At 38.4% G+C, this 24,910-nt stretch overlaps 1 protein-coding gene across 1 annotated transcript in view; it reads right to left on the reverse strand.

Moving 5' to 3' along the window:
- LOC141429796 (neuroglobin-like) overlaps positions 1–21,772 on the reverse strand; it is a 108,526-nt gene extending 86,754 nt beyond the window's left edge. Inside the window, exon 1 of the mRNA XM_074090338.1 lies at positions 21,677–21,772. The gene's annotated coding sequence lies outside the window, so the exon portion shown is untranslated. The remainder of the gene's footprint in view (positions 1–21,676) is intronic.
- Between the last annotated feature and the right edge of the window lie 3,138 nt (positions 21,773–24,910).

The following is a 24,910-nucleotide window of genomic DNA, read 5'->3' on the forward strand; positions in this document are numbered from 1 at the left end:
TAATCCATTAGTGAATTCCTCTGTACTCAGTTTACGTGCAGTTGTGAGGCAAACCATATCGCTGCTATTTCTGTGAACGAGTATTGGATTGTTTATCGATAATACACTATGTAGGTGTTGAAGCGAGGTTGATTTAGTGTATAAAGATGGTATTTCCATTTTTAAATTGTACTTGTAAATTTACTTACAAGGAATAATGAATACTGTGATACTGATGGTTATTTTACTAGTTCTTTTAAAAATCACATTATTACTTACTCGTACATGTATAAGCATGTGTAATGCAAAATGCAAATGCAAAACGCATTTTAAAAGCAGACTGCAGTTATGTTTATTTTTAAAAATAAAAGAATGTTTTTTAGGCAAAATGAGCTGACTAGGATCCTATTTAATTTTTCTACCCAGTATATGTTTTGTAGTGTAGCTGTCGCTTGTGTAGTTTTAACACCTGGATGCCAAACGTCTTATAATAAAGTCCCGGCCGAGACCTTCCTACCCTACACGTATAATGATAGTGGTCAATTACATTGCGCGCCCTGTAATAGGACCTTTAAGACTAAGTTTGGCTTTGCCAGCCATAATCGGGCGCATAATAAACAAGCCTTTAACGGTTCACCTTTGTCGGACACGACATGGAGGACTTCATCAGTTTGTGACACTATTTTCCCGAATACAGATTGGTCCATAGTTCAAATCATTTACATTTATGTACACTACGCAACGTAACTCAAAAAATGTAGTATAATTTCAAATAACACCTCTAAAATTTTAAATTCTTTATCTCAAGACAAGCCTTTCAGCAAAGGCGTTAGCACGTTACGTTTTCAGTTCGGTTTTCTCAGCTCCATAATCCGCGAGATAATGGAAACTTTTGCGTTAAGTTAAGTACAACTACTTGTATAAGTCTCTGGTGTATATGGAAAGAGCTTCGGCGTAATCCTGGTGTTTAAATCGTGTGTTTGCTCAAAGGAATCTGCTTTGTATTAATGCGGATTGAAAGAGAAAAGATTTCTGACTTACAAGGTTGAAATTTCACTAATATAATAAGTAAATGCGAAAGTCTGTTGTTCTGTTTCACGCTAAAAAAGCATGACAGATTTGAATAAAATTTGGAATGTGGATAGCTGAATACCTGAAATAACATAATATATGGGCTACTTTTTGTCCCGATATCCCCACAGGTGATTCTTATAAGGAGCCCTTTCATTTGATATGTCACATGGAATAAATTGCAAAATTAGTTTTTAATTTTATACCTAGTCAACCTCTCAAGAAGAAAAAATAAAAGAAAAAATAAAACCAAATAAAAGAGAAGGTAGCCGTCCTTTTGTATTTATAAGGAGGTTAAGGAGGCAGCTTTGAGTAGAGAGGTGGAGAGCCATTCATCGGCTACACCGACAAGAGTGTAACTCTTAAATAAGAAGAAGAATAAGTCAACCCCCCAAATCTAGCCATGCTTAAATGCTTAAAATTCATATTACATTTCAAATCAACCTGTGCAGCAGTCTCAGAGCAAATTGATTGTGAGGTTGTGACCTAGGTTGTGACATATACACAGAGACATGAATGATGCTATCATGGCCCGCTGCATCGATTTGCAATATATTTACTTATAACAACATATTTGTGACTCAAACAAAGAAAATGTAGTACTCTCACAGTACTCTAGCTGCCTTGCAATGCAACACACCTAAACTCCTATTCAATAGAATCTGACAATCCTGTAGACACTTCCAGCCTACTAATATAAACACCGGGCTGCCTAAGGCTTTGTGATGTGACTATTATTCTTTTTTGATTCCTTTTAGATCATAATTGCAACAACAGGGACATATTATAATCAAGTGTGCCCACGATAGGGTGTCTTAAATATGTAGAAAATTGACAGATTCTATTGAATTGTACTTTACGCAACCTATATCTACTTAATTAAACTTGATTATTAGGACTTCACTCTCCTTTAGAAACAGACGTGAAACTACAGGTCAAGGAACCCGTTTATTTATGTAGACCAGTGTTTTTGTTTGTCTGTCTGTCTGAAGCTAAACAGCGCTGGAACTTCACAGTTTCCTGATTAAATTGTAACACTCTTGAGTCATACTTCAAAGAAATTGCGATCCCTTCAAATAGCGAACCTACTGTGTTAAAAATAAAGTTGTGTTAAATACTTGTGATGTATAGATATCATTTAATAATATTGTAAATCTTACTAAATATAATGACCCGGATAACTCACGCCTTAAATCGAGTTTAGCTCGACATGTTTCGGCCTAATCCGTAGCCTTCGCCTTCGTTCTTTGAGCAGCGGCGCGCAGTGCGCGTGTTGCAGCAGCCGCTGAGTCGCGTCTGCCGAAGACGAAGGCTACGGATTAGCCCGAAACATGTCGAGCTAAACTCGATTTAAGACGTGAGTTATCCGGGTCATTATATTTAGTATGAGTGAGTCTCACGGTAGTTTCATGTTCAAAATAATTGTAAATCTGTTTAAAAAAATATATCCTCGTTGATTTCTTGCCGGATTCTTCTCAAGAGAGGTTTTTCCGAACCGGTGGTAGATTTTTTATTGACTTCGTGCTTGTTATAGCCTAAATTGAATGAAGATATTTTGACTTTGACTTTGTTGAACGGAAACCGTCTACAATACAAAAGGAAAGAACATTTTTATCAGACTACACGAAAGCCAAGAAGGGTTTAGCAGTTTGTGTAGGCATGTTTGGTTAAATACTTGTAATGTATACATATCATTTAATAATATTGTAAATCTGTTTAAAAAAATATACCTTGTTGAGTTTCTTGCCGGATTTTTCTCAAGAGAGGTTTTTCCGAACCGTGGTAGATTTTTTATTGACATTCGCTTGTTATAGGAATGAAGATATTTTGACTTTGACTTTGTTGAACGGATAACATTTATATTAAATACAAAAGGAAAGAGTCTCATTTTTATCAGACTACACGAAAGCCAAGAAGGGTTAAGGTTTTAGCAGTTTGTGTAGGCATGTTTGGATCTACGTAGATATGTTCCACTGTATTCAATGCCTAAACTATTCATCAGTTACATTTTAATGAATAGGCTTTCAATCTATTCCTTATTTGACCAATGAAAACATCATTTTCTTCACTTCTTCATCTTCAATCATCTTTTCTTTTAGGAAGAAGTCTCTCACATTATTTTCTGTTCAAAATATCATTTAATTTCTTTCTAACCTTCAAGTGAGGTTTTTCTTGCAAAAGACGAGAAATTCATGTTAGGTTGAGTTTGACTTACCTATGTCAACTTTACGTTCGTTTGTCTTTAGGTACTGAACTAACACCCCTGTAATTAGGTTTACCTACTACTAACGAACAAACAATGTAAAATATATTTTTTTTGTTTCTTGTACACTTCAAATTGAAATTTATTTATTCATCTATTTCTTGTATACAGCATGTCTTAAATCTTTCGGAATATTTCAATAGGTCGTTTGACAGATATAACCCTCTGAAATATTTCGGAAGTATTTTGAAGATAGCAAAAATACCTTATCTCGAAAAAAAACCGGCCAAGAGCGTGTCGGACACGCCTAAGATAGCCATTACGAAAAAATCAAGTAATATTTAGGCTGCTATTTACTCTTAACCTACTAATAATTCTCAAACAATCTTAGCCATTATAGTTTTCCTTCTAAAATAACAACAAATATTATTATAAATTTACGTTTTACCAATTTTCACCACAAGCCGTTATTAATATTTATGATATAAAACAGTGGGCTAGCTGTTCCCGTGACGGGGGCGGCTGTGTTTACTTTTCCCAAGTTTTTAGAGATCCGTTAATAATATAAACAAGCTTTATTAATAGACGTCGGTTGTTATATTACGACTCTTTTACAAGCTTATTTTATTCTACCTTCTCAAATTTTGTATAGAGCAATGATACTGGCCAGATTGTTTACGGAGGCTGACTTGTTCTCATCGGTCTTATCGGTCTTGAGTATGGTCATCATCGTCATCATCATCATCATCATCATCATCATCAGCCTACAGCAGTCAACTGCTGGACATAGGCTTCCATGGCGCGCCACAGCACTGTCTTCAGCCCCTCGCATCCATCCGCCGCCAGCGACCCTCTTAAGGTCGTCCGTCCACTATACCTCAGGACGCCCTACACTACGTTTTCCCATCCGTGGTCTCCATATACGAGTGTGTGTAAATTTGCGTAATTAAGATTGTTTTTTGGAGTCTTTTTGTATTTTTTACTTCAACTCCAAATTTATTACTTTTACGGTCATCCCGTGTTGTTTCTCGATGAGAGCCTGTGTCGCTGCTTAAAAGTGACTAAGAAAAAAGCAGGCTGAAATGTGTGACTAGACTCCTGTCCAGTGGTGGTGGTGTAGGGGTATGGCACGCAGCACGGAATGCTGAGGACCTGGGTTCGATTCCCACCGCTGGTCTCTTTTTCTGGGTTTTTCTGTGCATCCATGTTTCAGTTTGTATTTTCGTTAAAATACGTAGCGTAATCTTACTGGTTGCTAATCAACTTTAAACTCTTGGTACTCATTGCAGACAAGCAGGCAGAGGATCGTGGGTTCAAACCCCAGCTTGCACCTCTGACTTTTTCGAAATTCATGTAGCTTTATGGTGATGGAAAAAATCGTCAGGAAACCTGCACAAACCTGCGAAGTCAGGTGTGGGTGTGTGTGGTGCTCCCAATCCGCAATGGGCCTGCGTGGGCACTACGGCCCAAGGGGCACGTATTTGAATATCGAAAATTGAAATATCGATGGTTAAAATAACGACGGTCAAAATATCGACCTACGCTACTTTCGATATTTTGACCGTCGACTTTTTAACTTTAGATATATTCATTTTCAATATTCAGATACGTCCCCGGCCCAAGCCCTTTCATCCAGAGAGGAGACCTGTGCCCAGTAGGAAGTATATAGACTAGGATGATGATGATGATGGAAAATATGCAAACATTCTATTGCATACAATCCAGTCTCTAGTGATGTGCTAAACACTTTTAACCCTCCACCTACTTCCCGCCAGCTGTATAAGTATAAGGGTTAAGCCAGTGAGGCCTAGAAAAGTGTGTCAAGACTGTACCAAGTTAACCTACCCTCATAAACTAGGATTGCAAACTGACTTCCAGACAGACGTGGAGGGCATTTATAAATGACTAGCTTTAGCAAATGGTGCCTGAAAATCTGGTCAGAAATATGAATAGCTACAGAATGGATATGGTTACGTTAAAACAATATTTTTATAGCATTACGCAAGGGCATTTTAAATAGAGATAAAACCATTTTTACAAACAAATCTATCAATTGTAACGAATTATGGTAACACTCAGAGATAAACAATGTGCTATTCTGAATGTCCGTCAACTTTCAGAGACCATTCAACTGGACAGGTGAGATAAAGTTAACAATATTATAATATTATTATAATTGCAAAATTGCCATAATTTTTATTAAAATACTAAATCTAATGGCTAACGCGAGCAAAGCCGGTAAAAATATAGTACCATAACCCTAAGTATCCAAGTCCCCGTGTTTATGTTCAAGCAATAAATAATACATAAGCAAAACCAGTGAAAATAAACCCTCAGACAACAACAAGACAATTCGCGGTGAAATGTTTGTAATTTTCCCGAAATTATTGGAGCCCGTGAGTAATTTTGTACAAACAAATATTTGTAACAAAGCTCTGGTCTTGGTGTAGAAACTAAAATAACAATGTAATACAGATTGTTTCTAACCATGTGATTTGTTTGCAAAATATTCAACTTTAAAGTACAAATTTTCATTAAAATCGAGCGTCCCCCCCCCTCTAAAATCTAAAACGGTGGGTGGAAAAATTTGAAAAAATTCAGGATGGTAGTAAGTATATCAAACTTACAAGAAAAACTATAATAATTAAGTTTTCTTGAGAATTATTAGTAGTTTAAGAGTAAATAGCAGCCTAAGGTATAAAATATACCTAAACTTGGAATATTCCGTATAAAATGCGAAATGGCTACGGAACCCTATTTCGGGCGTGTCCGACACGCTCTTGGCCGATTTTTTAAACATGTGAGAGATTCCAAAGCCCAAGCTTTCATATTCTGAGAGGAGGACTGTGCCCTGCAATGGGACGTAAGTTCTCAGAAAGGATCTTAACATCTTAAACTAAATGTATACACAAGATTAGTTGACGCATACAGGTCAAGAGGAGATGAGATGCACCAATGAAGGTGCAAACCTGGTATTTCATATCAACTATTAGATTAAGTACATGGTGTAAGAGCCAAGCCAAGGGTAAAAGCCAGTATGAAATATTTCTTGTACATACAAATAAGTCACAAAAGTACACTGTACAGTACGGCCTATATGAATATCTTTATCATTATATTGACAGTAAGACGCCCAAGGGAGTAAATACACGTCATAACACTTAAGTTAAGTGTCGTGAGAGCTATTACGATATTTAATAGCTGTATCGATTGATCGGCAGTAAAACAATAAGAAATACCCATATATTACCATTATATACAACCCTTCAAGATATGTTTACAGTTCGGCTTTGTCTTGTTTTTTTAGACGCCTTCTCCAGCAACTGAGGGCTTACTCCGAAGTTCGAAAATCGAAGTTCGTATCGTACCGCCCCTCGCTTTCGTATTAAATAGTATAAGTGGCAGAGAGACCGCACGACACGAACTTCGAGTTTCGAGTTTCGTAGTAGCCCTGCAGGTCAGACTTCTTTGTCGGATACTCTTGATAGAGCAGTCGTGGTCACATAACACGTCGAACAATTCTACGACAATTATCCCTGGCCGTTTCTTTGGAGCTAGTGTTGAGAGGAGTATTTGTTAGGGCTTTTATCTGGTCAGTCCAGCGCATAGAACGTCCTCTTGATCTTTTGCCATTGACCCTTCCACCTCAGTCGCTCTTTAGAGTCCACGTCGAGTCACAATACATGTCCAAAATATCGGGGGTCGTGTCTTCCAATATTTCGGACATGTGGACAAGGACATCAGACATAAGGACAGACAATTTATTAAGTAAGCAATCTTGGGCTATCCTCTGAAGTTTGTAGATGATAATTTATTAAAAGAATGTTTTTAGCCGGATTCAGTTCTACTTAGGTTTTTTCAAGATCCATAAAATTTACCTAGATAAAATGACTTCGTTGGTTTGGGATGTAACTATATATACGTTTGAAACGGTTTAACATAATGACACATACAATACAATTTACTCTTTATTAACCACCACAATATAGTAAGCGGTAAGGAAAACAGAGGCACATAAATTTTCAAGATAAGCAGTAGGCGGTCTTATCGCTTCAGATCGATCTTTTACAATAGAAAGAAAAGAAGTAAGGATAAACTTCTCTCTATTGTAAAGAACTCGCGTAAAAGAGGAGTTGTGGAGGCATGTAGCAGATAGACGCCACACGCATGCCCAAGTTTGGTTCCAGGCTTTAGCGTGCAGAAGGACCAGAGCATGTGAAGGTGATGTCGTCCCTTCGATCTCGAATTTTTTTTGTGTCCAAAGTCAAAGACAAAGTCAAAATATCTTTATTCTGGTTTACTAATGTTTCGGCGAATAACGTTTGGCAACCTGTTTCATTTCGCAACTTTTCATTTCCCAACTGTTTAATATTTCTGAAACTGTAAATATTTCAGGATTTTTATAAAACTAACCTAACCTAACCTAAAGGGTTCTACACGATGACCCTAAAATAAATCCTGAAATATTTACAGTTTTAGAGTTTGCGAAATGAAACAGGTTGCCAAACGTTACGTTGCGAAAAGGCAGTACTCGCTTTATTCTATTTAGGCTACAACAAGAATTTATGAAACATTGTGCGTCGTAGGTGCCGCTCCCGTATAGGCTTGTTCAGACACCACAGAAAATGCCACTGATAGAATGCTTACATCATTTGTCACAGATGCAAAGGCCGTTGATGATGGTGATGATTGTAAAACAGGGCACGATCTCACCATAATGGCAGAATTGGGACGATATTTTCCAACTCAACCTCATTAATGTACCGTGATAAATAAACTCCAAATAAACAAAGACAACGGAAAAAGCAAATCAAATAAACACTTCGTTGAATGAATTTCTGTTCCCAATAATCATTTAGGTCATCTACCGGATTCCGGTAAAGTTTGTTTGCTTTGAAAATGAATCATAAATATCGGTTTGCGGCTCCAAGCCTGTGCCAGGGTACTGGGATTGTATGGAAAAGTGACACCAGTTGGCGCCAAGGGGCACAGTGAGTTTGTAATCATTTACGAACGCTTCTTTGCGTAGTTTGTTTTTATTTGTTTGCTTTCGACTGCTTAACTATTTTGTAACTGGATTCCAAAAAAATTTTTAGTTATTTAGACTTGGATAGATTGAAAATGCTATTTTCGGACGGCAAAAAAAACCGCCTTCTAAATTAATATTTAGAAAATCATTACACATAATCTCAACAGCAAAGGAAACAAAATTTAATTCGGAGCCGAGACCTTTACAATTATAACTAAATCATAATTAAAAACCAGCCAAGAGCGTGTCGGACACGCTCAAAGTAGGGTTCCGTAGCCATTACGAAAAATTTAAGTCATATTTTTCTAAGGATTTCGTAGTTTATATTTTCGATAAGCAATGCTTGTTAGGCAACGGATAAACATTCTAGATGAATACATACTTAAATGCATATTAAACACCAAAAACCCGAGAAAAAACATATTACATACAAATATCTGCCCCTGCCGGGAATCGAACCCGGGACCTCAAGCTTCGTAGTGAGGTTCTCTGACCACTTGGCCATCTGATCTTCACACACATTATTCACTACATTTGTATCTGACTCGATTGAGACTGATATTTAATTCAACGATCTTCTGTTATTAGCCCCGTTACATTAACTCAAACATGTTTTCATGATTTACTGAATAAAGTATTTTGATACCGTTCCATTTCCATATGCATCTAGCCTCAAGTCTAACTGCCACACCGATTTCCACCTGCATGAGTTATGCATGATGCCCACTAGTGATGGAAGGGCTTGAGTTCGAATATTTATCTGTATATTCAATAGTCGGTACTCGGTATTTAGTATGTAAGAAAATTTTAAAAAAAATGCAAGATTTTATTTCATTTCACCTGTCCCGTTGTCTGTAATCAAATCTTGCATGTAAGTTATTTATAAATATCTACTTTCAGTGGTTGGATTGACTTGAAATTTGGCATTGTAATATAAATCTGGTGACAAAGAATAAAAAAAAAGTAAAAAAAGTGACAAAGAATAATCTGGTCATGAAATTCCGGTGATCATGACCAGGTCAGAATTGACTTCACTGGAGAGAACTCTTTAACAGTGAATGGTATCGACTTAAAATTCGGTAGGTACACGAATGAATTTCTGATAAAAATACAAGTAGATACAGTCAGAAAAAAAAACTTCTACTTAATTATTCTTTTACTGGAAACTAAGTTTTAGTGAATTTCTCTCTCTGTTAATCTATAAATTAGTTAAATAAAAACTCATGTAATATCCTATACAGTATTAGCACAGCCCTACTCCTAAGCAAAATGTACGCAGTGTGGGGTAATCTTAGATTGGTTACTGATAAACTCCAACCATAGCCCATTCCATAGCTCGCTGAGCAACTTTGAGCCTACTCATAAGGCATATAGTGAAACACCATGTCTCGTATCCATATGACACTGGCAACACACACTGATTGAAGACTCTTTTTTTTTTTTGATTGAGAACTTTCGTCTTAGCAAGAACTTGGAAAAAAGAAAAACCGGCCAAGTGCGAGTCGGACTTAAGCACGAAGGGTTATCTCACGCTTATCTACACACATGAGACATTAGCAAAAGACGCGGCAAAAAATTCACGTTTGTGTTATGGGAGCCCCCTTAAATATTTATTTTGTTCTGTTTTTAGTTGTTATTATAGCGGCAACAGAAAATACATGATCTGTGAAAAGCTACCACAGTTAATGAGATACAGCCTGGTGACGGACAGACAGACGGACAGTGAAGTCCCATAATAGGGTCCCATTTTTACCCTTTGGATACGGAACCCTAAAAACAAACTTTTGCATTGTTACATGACATTACAAAAATTTCACAATGTGACCTTTCTGGTTATACTCGCAGTAGATTTTCCTAAAACGTCAGACATACAAGCCGTCCTGGATTTAATGGGAAATCCTTTCATACGTGATATTCTCTCATGCCTGGGGCCATAAATAACATATAACCCACAAAGATTTGTCATGGAATTGTTTTTATATTATTCTGACATAGAGTTATGGAGATTCAGATTATCATGGGATATCAAATAATACCGTATGGCCCGAAAACTGAAGAAACGAAAACTGCCCTACTTGAGTAGAGTCAATACAATACATAGATTTTTTTAGAGTCATGTGGGGTCAACGTACACAGTGGGCAAGTGTACGCAATCCCATACATTTCAGTCCGAAATGTATTTTTTTTTGGCAAACGAGCAAGTGGTCTCCTGATGGTAAGAGATCACCACCGCCCATAGACACCCGCAAAACCAGGGGTATTGCAGATGAGTTGCCAACATAGAGGCCTAAGATGGGATACCTGAAGTGCCAGTGATTGCGTACACTTATCCTCTACGCACGTTTACCTCACATGACTCTATTATACAAACATAAAAAACAACCGAATTCATAACCTCCTTTTGGAAGTTGGTAGAAAAATACAGAAATTACAGCTGAGTATTATCTGGAAAAAAAAGCCGAAGCACACTTGTTCGACTTGACTCATCCTTCAAGCAGAGAATCGTGGGTTCAAACCTCTGGGCTTTTTATGAAATTCATGTGCAAAACGATGGTTGAAATTACCACGAGTATTACGGTGGAAAAAAAAACTTGCACACATACTGGTAATGTGCGAAGTTCCTAATACTCGTATAATATCTAGCTGGCTGTTTCTTAGTTGCCAGTACCTACTCTTTTATTTTTTGTTTCTTCTGCATTTTATTTGTTAACAAACTTTGGCAGTTAAGAAGTCACAGTCACGGCGGAATTGAGAAAAAAGTTTAAAAACAGAACTAGCTCTCGATAGGCACTGGCTGGGAATAAAGTTTTAAAAGTAAGACGAATTTTTATCGGACTAAAAGAACGTGGGAGTTTCACAAGCTTGCCATTTGCAAAAACTATATTATAGATGTTTTCGTATTTAGCAACAAGTTATTATATCTATGCTACAAATTATCTGTTGTGCTAAAATCATGTGATTGCTAACTATAATAACATACATTTTTCATGAAAATTATTTTAATAAAAACAGATTGACAAAGGCACGTAACGCTAACTCTGGCCCTTTACTACGAAGTTCAAAATTCGAACTTCGTATCTTGCCGTCCCTCTGACGCTTATATATTTAACACGAGAGTGAGAGGGACAGTACGATACGAATTTCGATTCTCGAATTTCGTAGTAGTCTCGGTAACTTATTCGATATGCGAAGCAAAGTGTGTAATCTAATGGCACCTTTCCGAGCATGCGAGGCAATCATCTACGACTCCTTTCAGCTGAGTGTATAATCAAAATAAGTGAAATGAAATAATTGATTTTGCTTTTGACACGGTAACGAGTAGTTTTTAGGGTTCCGGAGCCAAAATGGCAAAAACGGAACCCTTATAGTTTCGCCATGTCTGTCTGTCTGTCTGTCCGTCCGCGGCTTTGCTCAGGGACTATCAATGCTAGAAAGCTGTAATTTTGTACGAATATATATGTAAACTATGGCGACAAAATGGTACAATAAAAAATAAAAAATATTTTTTTTTAGGTACCTCCCATAGACAAAGTGGAGGTGATTTTTTTTTCTCGTCCAACCCTATAGTGTGGGGTATCGTTGGATAGGTCTTTTATTCAGTGATTTGTTTGTGAAATATTCAACTTTAAAGTGCAAATTTTCATTAAAATCGAGCGTCTAAACCGGTGGGTGGAAAAATTTGAAACAATTCGGGATGGTAGTAAGTATATCAAACTTTCAAGGAAAACTATAACGGCTAAGTTTGCTTGAGAATTATTAGTAGTTTAAGGGTAAATAGCAGCCTAAGGTATAAAATACACCTAAACTTGGAAGATTCCGTATAAAATACGAAATCCTTAGAAAAATATTACTTAATTTTTTCGTAATGGCTACGGAACCCTATTTCGGGCGTGTCCGACACGCTCTTGGCTGGTTTTTTTTTTATAAATAGCGTTAATGTGCAGTGATACGTCCTACCAAGTATATTTGCATGTATTTGCATGCTCATACTGATTTATTGATCATCATCATCATCACATCAGCCATAGGACGTCCACTGTTGGACATAGGCCTCCCCCGTAGACCTCTAGTTGCCTCGGTCACAAGCCGCTTGCATCCACCGTGAACTCGCGACTTTAACCAGATCATCCGTCCATCTCGTTGGTGGACGTCCTACGCTGCGCCTGCCGATCCGCGGTCTCCACTCATCATCATCATTGTTATTATAATTACAATTAATAATATACAATTTTGTTGATATCAAGCCTCCCCAGCCTCTCTAAAAGCTAACTTGGTTTGAAAATCTTGAAAAAATTCGTGATGGTAGTAAAAATATCAAATTTATAAGGAAAACTGTTACGGTTAAATTTGCTTCAGAATTAATAGTAGGTTAAGAGTAAATAGCAACTAAAGTTGTAAAAGAAATAAATAATAAATAAATAAATATCACTGGAAAATTCACACCAATTGACCTAGTCCCAAAGTAAGCTTAGCAAAGCTTGTGTTATGGGTACTAAGCAACGGATAAATATAATTATATAGATATAGATACATATTTAAATACATATTAAACACCCAAGACCCGAGAACAAACATTCGTATTTTTCATACAAATATCTGCCCTGACGCGGGAATCGAACCCGGGACCTCAAGCTTCGTAGTCAGGTTCTCTAACCACTAGGCCATCTGGTCGTCCAAAATATACTTGGGTACTTGGAAAATTCCGTACAAAATACGAAATCCATAGAAAAATTACTTGACTATTTTCGTAACGGCTTTTTTCGGAAATGTACGTCGCAAGGCACAACATGCAGGACTAATTTAATTCTATATGACATCTTTATTAAGTTATCTTATATCTTTTTTTATGTTTATCCTGGGCATGTTCGACACGCTCTTGGCCAATTTTCTTGCATGTCTAAGCTGAGCTTAAGCTCCTAATTCAGTTTAACGCGGGCTAACTCGTATTAGCCGTTGAGACGCTGCACTATGCAAGCGTTAACCAGACGCGCTTGACCGTGATTTGATTAAGATATACAAGCCACGGGACTGTGAACTATGTTTACTAACTTACAATACAAAACAAAACATGATTATTTCAAAAACATAAAGCGACGGCCGGGTTAGGATACCTGTTTCCTTAAAAAAAGATCTTAAAGATTCACGCGTCTTCAAATTATAAATCGCTCTAATTGCTCTCTTTTGTAAGATAAAAATTGACTCAATGTCTGCAGCAGACCCCCATACAATAAGGCCGTACGAAGTAATGCTGTTAAAGTAAGCAAAATACACCAACCGTGCCGTCGCCACATCGGTTAGCAGCCGTATTTTCCAAACTGCAAAAGCAGCAGAGCTCAATCCACCCGCGATTGCTGTGACGTGAGGTCCCCACTGTAGTTTAGAATCGAGCGTTATTCCAAAAAATACTGTTGATTTTACAAATTCAATAGTTTGACCATTTAACTTTATATTAGAAATTGAATTCGAGCTAGATGAATTCATCAATGAGAATCAGACTCTGTGTCTGACTAATAAAGACTTTTTAGCAGATGATGTAAAGTTCTCGAATGGAGATCGCGGATCGGCAAGCGCAGCGTAGGACGTCCACCAACGAAATGGACGAATGACCTAGCCGCAGTTCACGGTGGATGCAAACCGCTTCCAACCGAAGCAACTGAAGGTCTATGGGGAGCCATCCTATGTCCAACAGTGGACGTCCTATGGCTGATACTATGATGATGATAGGCATAATGATGTACTTAACCAAATAAGTTTGAAGCTAAGAATATTCCAAAAAAGGCAAGTAATTGGAAGCCATTTAGAACCAAAATAACGAAGGCAGGAATAAGTGATTTCGCAGGTTGTTCGCATAATGAAATGTAAATTAGATTGTTTTAGCAACTTCCTGACTCTTATTAATTTAGGCTGCTATGGTAAATAGATTGACTAGAATTGTCTAAAAATCATGCTTATGGAACTTCTTGGAACTATTTGGTTATTAGTAGATTACAGGGGACAATTGTTACTCGCGTCCGCAGGATTAACCCACCGCAACCCTGCACGTGTCCCCTGGGTGGTGCTAAATGAGTAACGCCTTTATAGGCAAGAGGCATACAGAGTGAATATACCTAATATATAAAATAATTGCGATGGCGACAAGGAATGCATCTGGCTCCCGGCGGAGCCCTCCTGGAACTTGTTCTTCCCAGAGTTCCATGACAAGGAATGTCGGGCCGTCTGTCCGCATTCTGCAGATTAATATTGAAGGCATAAGTAAGGCGAAAAGTGACTATCTGACAAAACTGCTAAAGGATCACCGGGTTGACATAGTTTGCATCCAGGAAACTCACACACGGGATGAGGCGGACCTTGAAAAAAGGGGAATAATACCTGGATATAAATTGATAAAAGCCATCCACCACCCTAAATATGGCATTGCTACCTATGCCAGATCGAGTCTCCCCGGCATAAAACTTGTCGACGCTGGTGATGAGTGCTCTGTTTTCTTTATCGTCATTCAAATCGACAACCTGGATGTGATAAACGTGTATAAACCTCCGAGTGTGCAATGGCCTGTCAATGTTCTCCCAAAACTAAATCACCCGAGCTTATACATTGGAGACTTTAACAGCCATCACCCCAGCTGGCGGTACGCAAATGTGAATGAGAGTGGCGAAGTGTTGGCGCGTTGGGCGGAAGTGTGCAATCTCCACTTGATTTTTGATGCTAAGGATAAGGGAACCTTTCACTCTGCCAGGTGGCGAAGAGACTACAACCCCGATCTCGTATTTGTGTCCAGGGACAATCTTGAACGTCCACTGCCCTGCAGCCGCTCGGTGATGTCAAACTTTCCGAAAAGCCAACACAGACCCGTTCTTGTGGAGGTTGGCATCAAGATCCCAATTAAAAACTCAATGCCTGTCCCCCGGTGGAATTTTGGGCGGGCTAACTGGAGTGGATACCAGCAGACATTGGACCGAGAACTGGCTTCTACAAAACTGCCCCCAATTACTCAAAATTACGGAAAATTTTGTGATTTGATCTTCAGAGCAGCGAAGGGCAACATTCCGAGAGGCTTTAGAAAAGAGTACATTCCGGGGTGGAGCCCTAAAAGTGAAGAATTGTTTAGGGACTATCAGAGTACGGGATGCCACAGCACAGGTGCCGAGCTTCTTGCGTCACTTGATGAGAATCGCAGGGCTAAATGGGAGACTGCCGTTCAGGGGATGGACTTCAAGCGATCAAGCAGAAAGGCTTGGAAAATCCTTAATACCCTTACTGGCAAAAGCTCTACCAAGGAAAAACTGTACAGGTGTGAATCCTGACACTATAGCGGAGAGGTTGGTGGAACTTACAAGAGCCAAACGAGATAAATTATTTACAAAACAAATTAGAAAGGACACCACGGCGCTGAAACGGAACTCTCCTAAAAATCAAAACTTGGCTAGGGCCCTTCGGTGTAGATGAAGTCACAAGAGCTATGAAACAACTTAAAAATAATAAAGCTGCTGGTCCGGATAATATATTTAACGAGTTTATCAAACATATGGGCCCTCTGGCGGTCGAATGGGTCGCATCTTTGTTCTCACACGTCTTGTTGACCAATAACTTGCCCAAACAGTTCAAACTGTCGAAAGTGATCGCCGTACTCAAGCCAGGAAAACCTGAACACCTACCGGAAAGCTACCGACCCATTGCGCTACTTAGTTGCTCATACAAGCTGCTGGAGCGCCTTCTTCTGGCAAGAATCGAGCCATACGTGGAGGCTGTAACTCCCCCAGAGCAGGCTGGTTTTCGCAGGGGCAGGAGTTGCGCTGACCAGGTTCTTGCCCTCACCAACCACATAGAGACTGGTTTTCAGAAACAGCTCAAATCCAATGCTGTCTTTATCGACCTCACGGCTGCTTACGACACAGTGTGGAGACATGGCTTGATATATAAGATGCTTTCAGTAATACCAAGCAGAGAAATAGTCGATCTTATCTCGAACATGCTGACTGAGAGAGTTTTTGAGGTCTTTTTGGGGAGCGAGAAAAGTAGGAAACGCAAACTAAACAATGGCCTGCCGCAGGGTTCCGTCTTGGCGCCGATACTGTTCAACCTCTACACACATGATCTTCCAGTTACAGAGGCTCGAAAGTTCGTTTACGCCGATGATATAGCGTTAGTGGCTCAGAGTAGAGATTTCGAGTCTGGAGCACAGACGCTATCGGCGGACTTGGATGCACTGGCCACTTATTTCGGTTCGTGGCGACTCATACCTAGCCCTTCTAAAACAGAGGTCTCCTGCTTCCATCTCAATAACCGTATGGCCTGTCATCGACCGAACGTATGTTTCAACGGAGAAGCGTTGAGACACAATCCCCTCCCGAAGTACTTGGGTGTCACACTTGATAGGTCTCTGACATACAGAGAGCATCTGGCTAAGCTATCTCAGAAAATCGCAACAAGAAATAACCTAATCCACAAACTTTGTGGTACGAGCTGGGGAGCGTCTGCCGAGTGCCTCCGAACATCAAGCTTAGCTCTCGTGTACTCAACTGCGGAATACTGCGCGCCGATTTGGCTCAGAAGTTCTCATACGAGCAAAGTGGACGTTAAGCTCAACGAAACCATGCGCTGCATCTCTGGCACAATTAAAACTACACCCGTCCACTGGCTGCCGACGTTGAGCCACATAGCTCCGCCGTCAAGGCCCTAAAAAAGGAAGCCGCAAAAATCACCAGTAACCCAGCGATGCCGGCTCACGATGAATTTTTCCATCCGCCTCCGCAGCGGTTGAAGTCTCGAGACCCCCCGTGTATCGCAGCCCAAAGCCTTGACAAGTTTGACCTAGTGGATAGCTGGAAAAAACAATGGGCTGTGGACACAGCAGGAAGAAATGCTCGCAACATTGATCCGACCGCCAAACCAACGGGATTCGACCTTCCCCGAAATCTTTGGTGCCGCCTTAACAGGCTGAGAACTGGGCACGGCCGCTGCAACTATCACCTGCACAAGTGGGGGTGGAGGGAGTCTCCACTCTGTGAGTGCGGGGAAGAGGAACAGACAATGGAACACATCATCATGCGCTGCCCCTTACACTCCTATCCTGGACCCGCCGAAGACTTGGATGCACTAACACCTGATGCAGTTGCGTGGCTTAGTAGTTTAAGTATTTTGCTCTAATGCCTATATTAATAAAATGCCATACGATTAAATAAATAAATAAATTAGTAGGTTTAGTTATTAGTACTTAGTTACTAATTTTACGAATGAAAGTCGGGTCGTCTCGTGATCATGGCGCATGCAACTGTGCCGAAAACTCATATTTTTTTATTTTCTTAATGCTCTTCACTTGTCCCTTGCATTTTCGCACATTTGACATGACTTTACCGGCCGGAAAATACGGATCTGATATTTTCAGTCACCAATACGAATATATACCAACCTAACTATCCCGGCATGATAATTATCATTAGGCAATTAATATCAACATGTTTTTTCCAACCCGGTAGCAAAGCAAGCATGCCACAGTAGCGGGCGGCAAAGCACCAAGATCAAATCAAGTTAAGTTAATTAAGTTATGTTATGTTATTGTATTGTTATGCTATTGTTTGAACAAAATCATAGGTATACTAATCTTATGGTAGGTAACTGGGCCTTTCTCTTAAAAGTTGTACCCCTAACTTTTTTCTGGGATTCCTAAACCCTTATGCTACATCTACTCAGAACCACAACTGTTGTTTGGTGACCCGTATGTACACACACACACACACACACACACACACACACACACACACTTGTACTTGACCCCCACTAGTGTAAGATTGTAGTATAATACAGATAAAATCATTAACACCCGTGTTTATAAGCAAACGTACATTCCACCTAAGTAATGTTTATTTACCTAAGCATTATTTTATGTTAACCGCAATCGGAGATGGCCAAGATACGGGCTCAGCCTAGTTTAGTCACTGATGGATAATGTTAAAAGAAATGTAATAGTATTTCTTATTGTCAATAAACGATTTTTGTATTGTATTTTTATTTGTACCGCGATAGTCTAAAATATTTACGTTTCCCTATAGTGTATCCATTACATCTGGCAGTTGAATTGAAGTTTCTGAAACTTGCTTCTTAATTTATATGTTGCACGACGAACGTTGCGTTTTTGGAACTTCACCCAGTGCCGCTGTCATAATCATTCATAGATCTTGAATGCACATGTGCGTCGGTGGCACCTGTGGAAGTCAGGTCGTAGTGAATGCGTTAACTTTTTGGCCAAATCGAAACAAACACATACATGTAAGTGTACAGTCATTTGTTAAATTGAAAGTCAAATTATAAAATTCAAAAAAATTGACGAGTGATATTGACGTGACACATGTGGCAGCAAAAAAACTCCAATCATCAAAAGACATCAAAAAATAATATTATTACACTGGTGTACTGCGTATCATTAATTATCTTAATTCTCGATTATCTTTTAAACAGTAAAAGTAAGCCACTAGATGTCTTTAGATTATTAATTTCATTTGAACTCTTGAATGTCCCCTTAAAGTTAACGGAAATCATAACATAACGTACGTTCAAATATAATATTGTTTTTCCTTACTAACAGTAACTACGAGTATATGTATAGCAAAGAATTGCCTGTGTGACGCGAATGGTAAGACAATAGACAGGTCAAGGTTAATGACTTCTGTCATCTCCTGTCTGCTATCTGGCCTTATTCTGAGGCTAAAATATTTAGTAGTTACCTACGTAACTAGTCTTAAGTATACCCGCATAAATCATTAGGGTCTAGTCAAGTCGAAATTCCGTGATTTTTCTAAATTTCCAGCCGCAAGAATTTCCAAAAATTAGATTGCGATCTTTATTCACATTGCATGGAGAGCAACCGTGATAAAAACATATTTCTATACTTTTAGCAGACAAGGTTTTGTTCTGTATTTCATCCCGTAGGATATCGCTATAAAAAAACCTTTTGTTATTTCAGAGGTACACACACACGCACACTTGCACACAAATAAATTCTTTCTTTATTTAAAAAGTTCGCTGTAGATCGACGCTTCTAAGAACCCTGCCACATGCAGATTCTTTCGGCGTGGTTTTCTTTCTATATATTTTTTTAAATGATTTAGTATGTTTATTGTAAAGTGTAAATATTTTATAAACAAGTATCTTCCACTAAGTAAAAAACTAAAATTAATTCTATACCTATTTTACTAAAAACCGTTACGTATTTACTTAACAACAGATGAATTAAGCGCAGACGCGACCAACCTTTTCCAACGTTCGCGGAGCAATATTTTTCGCCCAATTGCGACCAAAAGCATTCCAGGTTTGCACCCAAAACGCTTTCGAACGCCTTTGTATGTTCTTTTATTGTGTAAATCAAATACAGCCCCGAACACTTCAGGAACATTACGAGTAAATGCTGAGGGAGGTTTGGAGCATTTTTGGGTTTGCTCTATGGGAGAACAGTTTCGTGTTAGGTGATATCTCCAGCTTCGGGCACTGCCTTTTCGCAGCGTAACATTTGGCAACTTGTTTCATTTCGCAAACTCTAAAACTGTTATTCTTTATCTGTTCACAATATTCTCGATTTAATATCAATATTGTAAGATCAACAATTGCTGAATCTGGCTCAGATAAAACGTAAGCTTTCCTATATCCCCTTTTAAAGTACTAAATCCCCAAGCTCTTCCAGGTGGTTAGGGCGAGAAACGTAAGCTTAGATATCTACTTAGATTTGAAATATCCGACCTTATAATTATTTCATAATGCTGAAAATGATGCTAACTTAGAGCAATTTTTGTTTAACCCTTATGTGCTAGGATTTCCTCCAAAATGCCCTGAAAACACATTTCAGCCTACAGAAAACGACTCCAAGTGGTACTGATTAAAAATAATGTATTTCGCCATTTTTCTCTTTGACCCATCTCCGTAACAGTACTGGTTTACATACGAGTACCTACTCCAGATTTTGTAAACTAAAAAAACCAGCCATTTGCGAGACAAGCGCTAAGGTTTTGTAACTTGTAATAAATATCTATGAATTTCCAGAGTTAGTAGAGCACCTCCCCTATGCAAAATCTACATAGTGTAGAGTCATTTTAAACACATATTCAAGGGACTGGTGTAGATCTGATTATGTGGTTTTACTTTCAACTTGATACCTCCACTGCTTCAAGGAGTAGCAGACCTGAGTATTCGATATTGATTTCAGCTTGATATCTTCACGCGTTCCTGAGAAAAAGGGTCTTGATGAGCAGATGGACAACTGCAGTGTTCAGTTTTTGTTCCTCGACTCCCGAATGTTAAACTTTAAGTTAGTTTTAACAGAGTTCTAGCCCACTAGACTTGTTTTCTTCTTTTTAGCATTTTTTAAGGCAGTCGGGTTTTTAATTTTTTTATTTATTGTTTTATTTTCTATTCGGAACGGGTAAAGTACCTATAAAAGAATGTCGACAACTAAGAATAGAAAATGTACATCACCATATTATGTTTGATGACGCACTATACGCTATTTATTGAGGCCTGAAATTTAGTTCGTGTAATTTTCCTTCTGGACTGGAATAACGGGTTTGCTCAAGCGGAAAATTAGAAGAAAAAATGAATTCCCAAATGAGATATAAATGATTTATTATTGTTACCAGCGGAATGTAGCATTTTTAGGGTTTTAATCTCAGAAAGAACAATGAAATAACAACTTAGGAGTTAAAAAATCTCCGATATTTCCTCTTTATAATATACCTACTTTCTTAAAAACAGCTATATCGATTATGATGAAGCTTATCTAAGAACCATCACGATTAAACTGGCTTTTCGTTAAAATAATAGTGTCATGAGATATTACGCGATGTTTTTATTAAATGCTCAAATTTATGCATAATTTTTAACATATAGTTACACACAGATTATCTAAAAATAAATTTTATGCAGGTAAATACTAAAACGTCTACTAATTCGTTCAATTAAAATATTAATTTAAAAAATTCTAAATAGTTAAGCATCGATTAATCTGTCATCTCCCAGGATAACAGGATCAAAGGAATTTGGGCACAAATTTGTGCCTCTGGGAGAGGACAGGTTAAAATAAATAAAAAATATCACCAAATGCACATCCACTGACTACTTCTACTTATGACACCAAAAATGTTGTGTTGTTTATTTTTTCTACTTTTTACGTAAAATTGGTACAATCATTTGTAACAAATAACGCACTATTTTTATATCCATAAAAGTATTTCATAACACGTCTCATGTAATTGAAAAATCCAACACATTTTCTCGAACATTTAACACCTCATTAACGAGACCGTGTATTTACTTTACAGCCGACGCGTCATAAACACAGATAACAATAAACAACTTCATTAAAAAAAGAAAAAAAAAGAAAAATCATTTTAAAAATACTGGCCACTTACCCTAAGCCTTAGCAATCCAAGTCACTATAGTCACGCAGACACTCGCGTTAGGTTATAGTTACGTTTCAGTTTCGCGATGTGAGCCGACGGGCGGCCGAGCCAGACTGGGCCGCTTCCATGATAACGGCAAAGAATATTAAACTGGGAAAATCCGCAGACACGACACGTGAATGGAGAAAGTGAGCAGCTTGATTTATGCTTGAAAAAAAGAAAACTAAAGTCACAAGTACTATTCAAGTTAATTTAAACATAAATTATTCTTGCTCGTTTGCTATCCAGTGGAATAAAAAAATAATTCAATGAACTAAAATAATTTCTTTGCTCACCCGCGACTTTATGATAGCAAAGTTTATGCAAAATATGCGTGTTCATGCAGTTCCTCCACCTCCACGCTGTAAGAACACACACAAAGCACACAAACCCATCTATCACCTCGACCACACTACACTGACGCGTTTCGAACTCAACCAGAGCTCATCTTCAGAGCAACACAACCATACACCATGCTACCCGATGTTAGACGTCTAACATCGGTCGCGGGTGAGCAATGAAATCCTTTTAGTTCAATGATATGGACCTCCGCAAAGTAACACCCGATTCAATAAATTACGTAGATTATTCGTTATTGCTCAACTTTACGTGCATAAATTACGGTCTAATAGTAATTAAATCAATCACTTTTCTAGGCTTCATACATTTTACGCAAGCGTCGTAAATGTCAAAAAATTAGTGGTCGTAAGTGCTGTTTTAATGAAGCATTAATCATATTTTTATGGAATCACGTTTTAGGAGTCAACTGATACTTGAAAATTTATGTAGTAAAGTAAACACATTAAAACGTTATTCACTGTACAGTCTCGTATTATTTACATTGTACGCCTTGTAATAAAAACGTAAAATCAGTTATATTGAACTTACTTAAGTAGAGTAGATTGTATTTGCTGTCTAATTTTGAACAACAAATCAGCACGGTAGCGATAAATTACATAGCTTAGTAGGTATTTATAATTATAAAAATTGTTTATTTAATAAGTATGATTACTAAAAACCCAGGCTAATTTACACATTTAAATGACATGTATTTGTATGAACATGAAACTACATCACATCATTTAATATGTATTTGTATGTTTATCAGCCTAGAAATCCAAAACTGCCATTGTTGTGTAACAAAACTAAACAATAACTTCTGTAGTCAGAAGAGAAGAACTAATAACATACAGCTAGTAACTTAACTTTACAAAATATCTCTTGATATTGCTTCCTTTAATATTACATGTAGACCTCACAGAGCTACGTCACCCATCGTACTATCTGCACGCCTCTAATCTATGTCAAGGCTTTTTTTCCCATCCCTATCACTCCCACTCACCCGCTATCGCCGTCTCTCTTGCGCGCTCGCTCAAACGACTGACGTATATACGCGGAAAATACTCAAAGCACCTGTTTCCCTACAGTTAACACTGAAAAACTTGATGCTACTATATGCTTGTCCCTTTCAATTGCTAAGAGTGCGACAGGGAAGAATAGATAAGTCGAGTCGTGGAGATTTCAGGAATACGGACAGAAAACGCCATAATTATTGAGCTAGTTCGAATGAGTGATACGTCAGTTATTTGAAGAAGCTATTTTGTAATGATATTGTTTATGATATGTTTTATAATGAGGCTGGAATTGGTTTTTTAAAATAGAATACCATGGCCGGTCCTATTTTTAGGATCGCTGGGCTGGTATTAAATGTTCAGGGGAATTTCAGTTTGTTTATTTGTTATCAGGGTTCCGTACCTCAAAAGGAAAAACCGGAACCCTTGCAGGATCACTTTGTTGTTCGTCTGAATGACTGTCTGTCTGTCCGTCAAGAACCCTTTTTTTTGGGGTTCCGTACCCAAATATTGCCAATGGAACCCTATTACTGAGACTCTGCTGTCTGTCTGTCTGTCTGTCCGTCTGTCATAAGGCTCTATCTCTTGAGTCGTAGTATTTATACACTTGAAATATTCACAGATTAACAACTAATACTAAAAACAGAACAAAATAAACATTTAAGGGAGGCTCCCATTTACAACAAACGTGATTGTTTCGCCGTTTTTTCGCTAATGTCTAATGTTGTATACTCGTAGATAATGGTACGGAACCCTTCGTGCGCGAGTCCGACTCGCACTTGTCCGGTTTTTTGTATTTTATCGCGAAAAGAAACTCGAGCATAGCTCTATCCATAACGCGTTGCTCAAAGAACCGTCGGAGGAGAAGGGTCCTTAAGTTGTGACCACGTCCAGGAACACGGAGCGTTGGCAGACCTTCCACCAGATCCACCATCCACCACCTTCCACCAGGCGTTCGTGTCGTCATAGTGTGTTGTATGTTTTTATATGTTTTAGTTTTTAAATGGGTCCCACTGAAAAACAGCGTTGCGGCTTGCCGTAACAGTATGCTGAGTGGGGTCCACTTTATACTATTCGATGTTAGTATTATTTCTCTCCATCTAATGTATTTTTATGTGTATCGAATATGTGTAAATAAATCTCTCTCTCTCTCTCTCTCTCTCAGATGGAGTGACGACTTCGCAAGAGTTGCAGCAACAATGGGTGCAAGTGGCAAGTTGTCGTTCTAAGAGGGAGGCCTTAGTTCCACGGTGGACGTCCTTCCGGCTAATGATGACACATAGGGTGATGGAGCGCTACCATGTCGTAAAATCTCCACTCAGCTTTTATAAAAACCCATAACACGTTCAAGTGCCTGCAAAACCCGTTTTTAAAAGCACAATCTTAAACAAATTCCAATAATCTATGGCCATAGTCATAACTCTTATGATCGGGTACTTTGGATAGACAATATATTTGGCGAAGTATGCAAAAAACGCGATAACGCGCCGAAACGTAAAGGATCGTCTCAATGGGTGTCGGTGATTGAAATTTTATGGGTTCAGCGCGAGGCACGTTGTCTTAAGTGCCTCCAGAAGGGGTGCAGTTTGATTCCTGACTGTGATAAATATTTAACACTTGTACCTATAGATTTAGGACTTAGTAAAGTTATGCCAGAGATGCGATGTGGGGCGATGCGGGCACGGGGTTTTATACTACGTGTTTCTCTTGATAACTTCGACTGAGTTCGGTTCATTGATAGATACCTGGTTTTCGGTTAAACTGATAGAAAGAAAATCATAAAATTCACAGCCATTGTTAAAGGTCAAATTGTAAGTTCTCAAACTCGCTGAGTGACATTGACGTGACACAT

This window comes from Choristoneura fumiferana, chromosome 7 (assembly GCF_025370935.1).
Source record: "Choristoneura fumiferana chromosome 7, NRCan_CFum_1, whole genome shotgun sequence".
Classification (NCBI taxonomy): Eukaryota; Metazoa; Arthropoda; class Insecta; order Lepidoptera; family Tortricidae; genus Choristoneura; species Choristoneura fumiferana.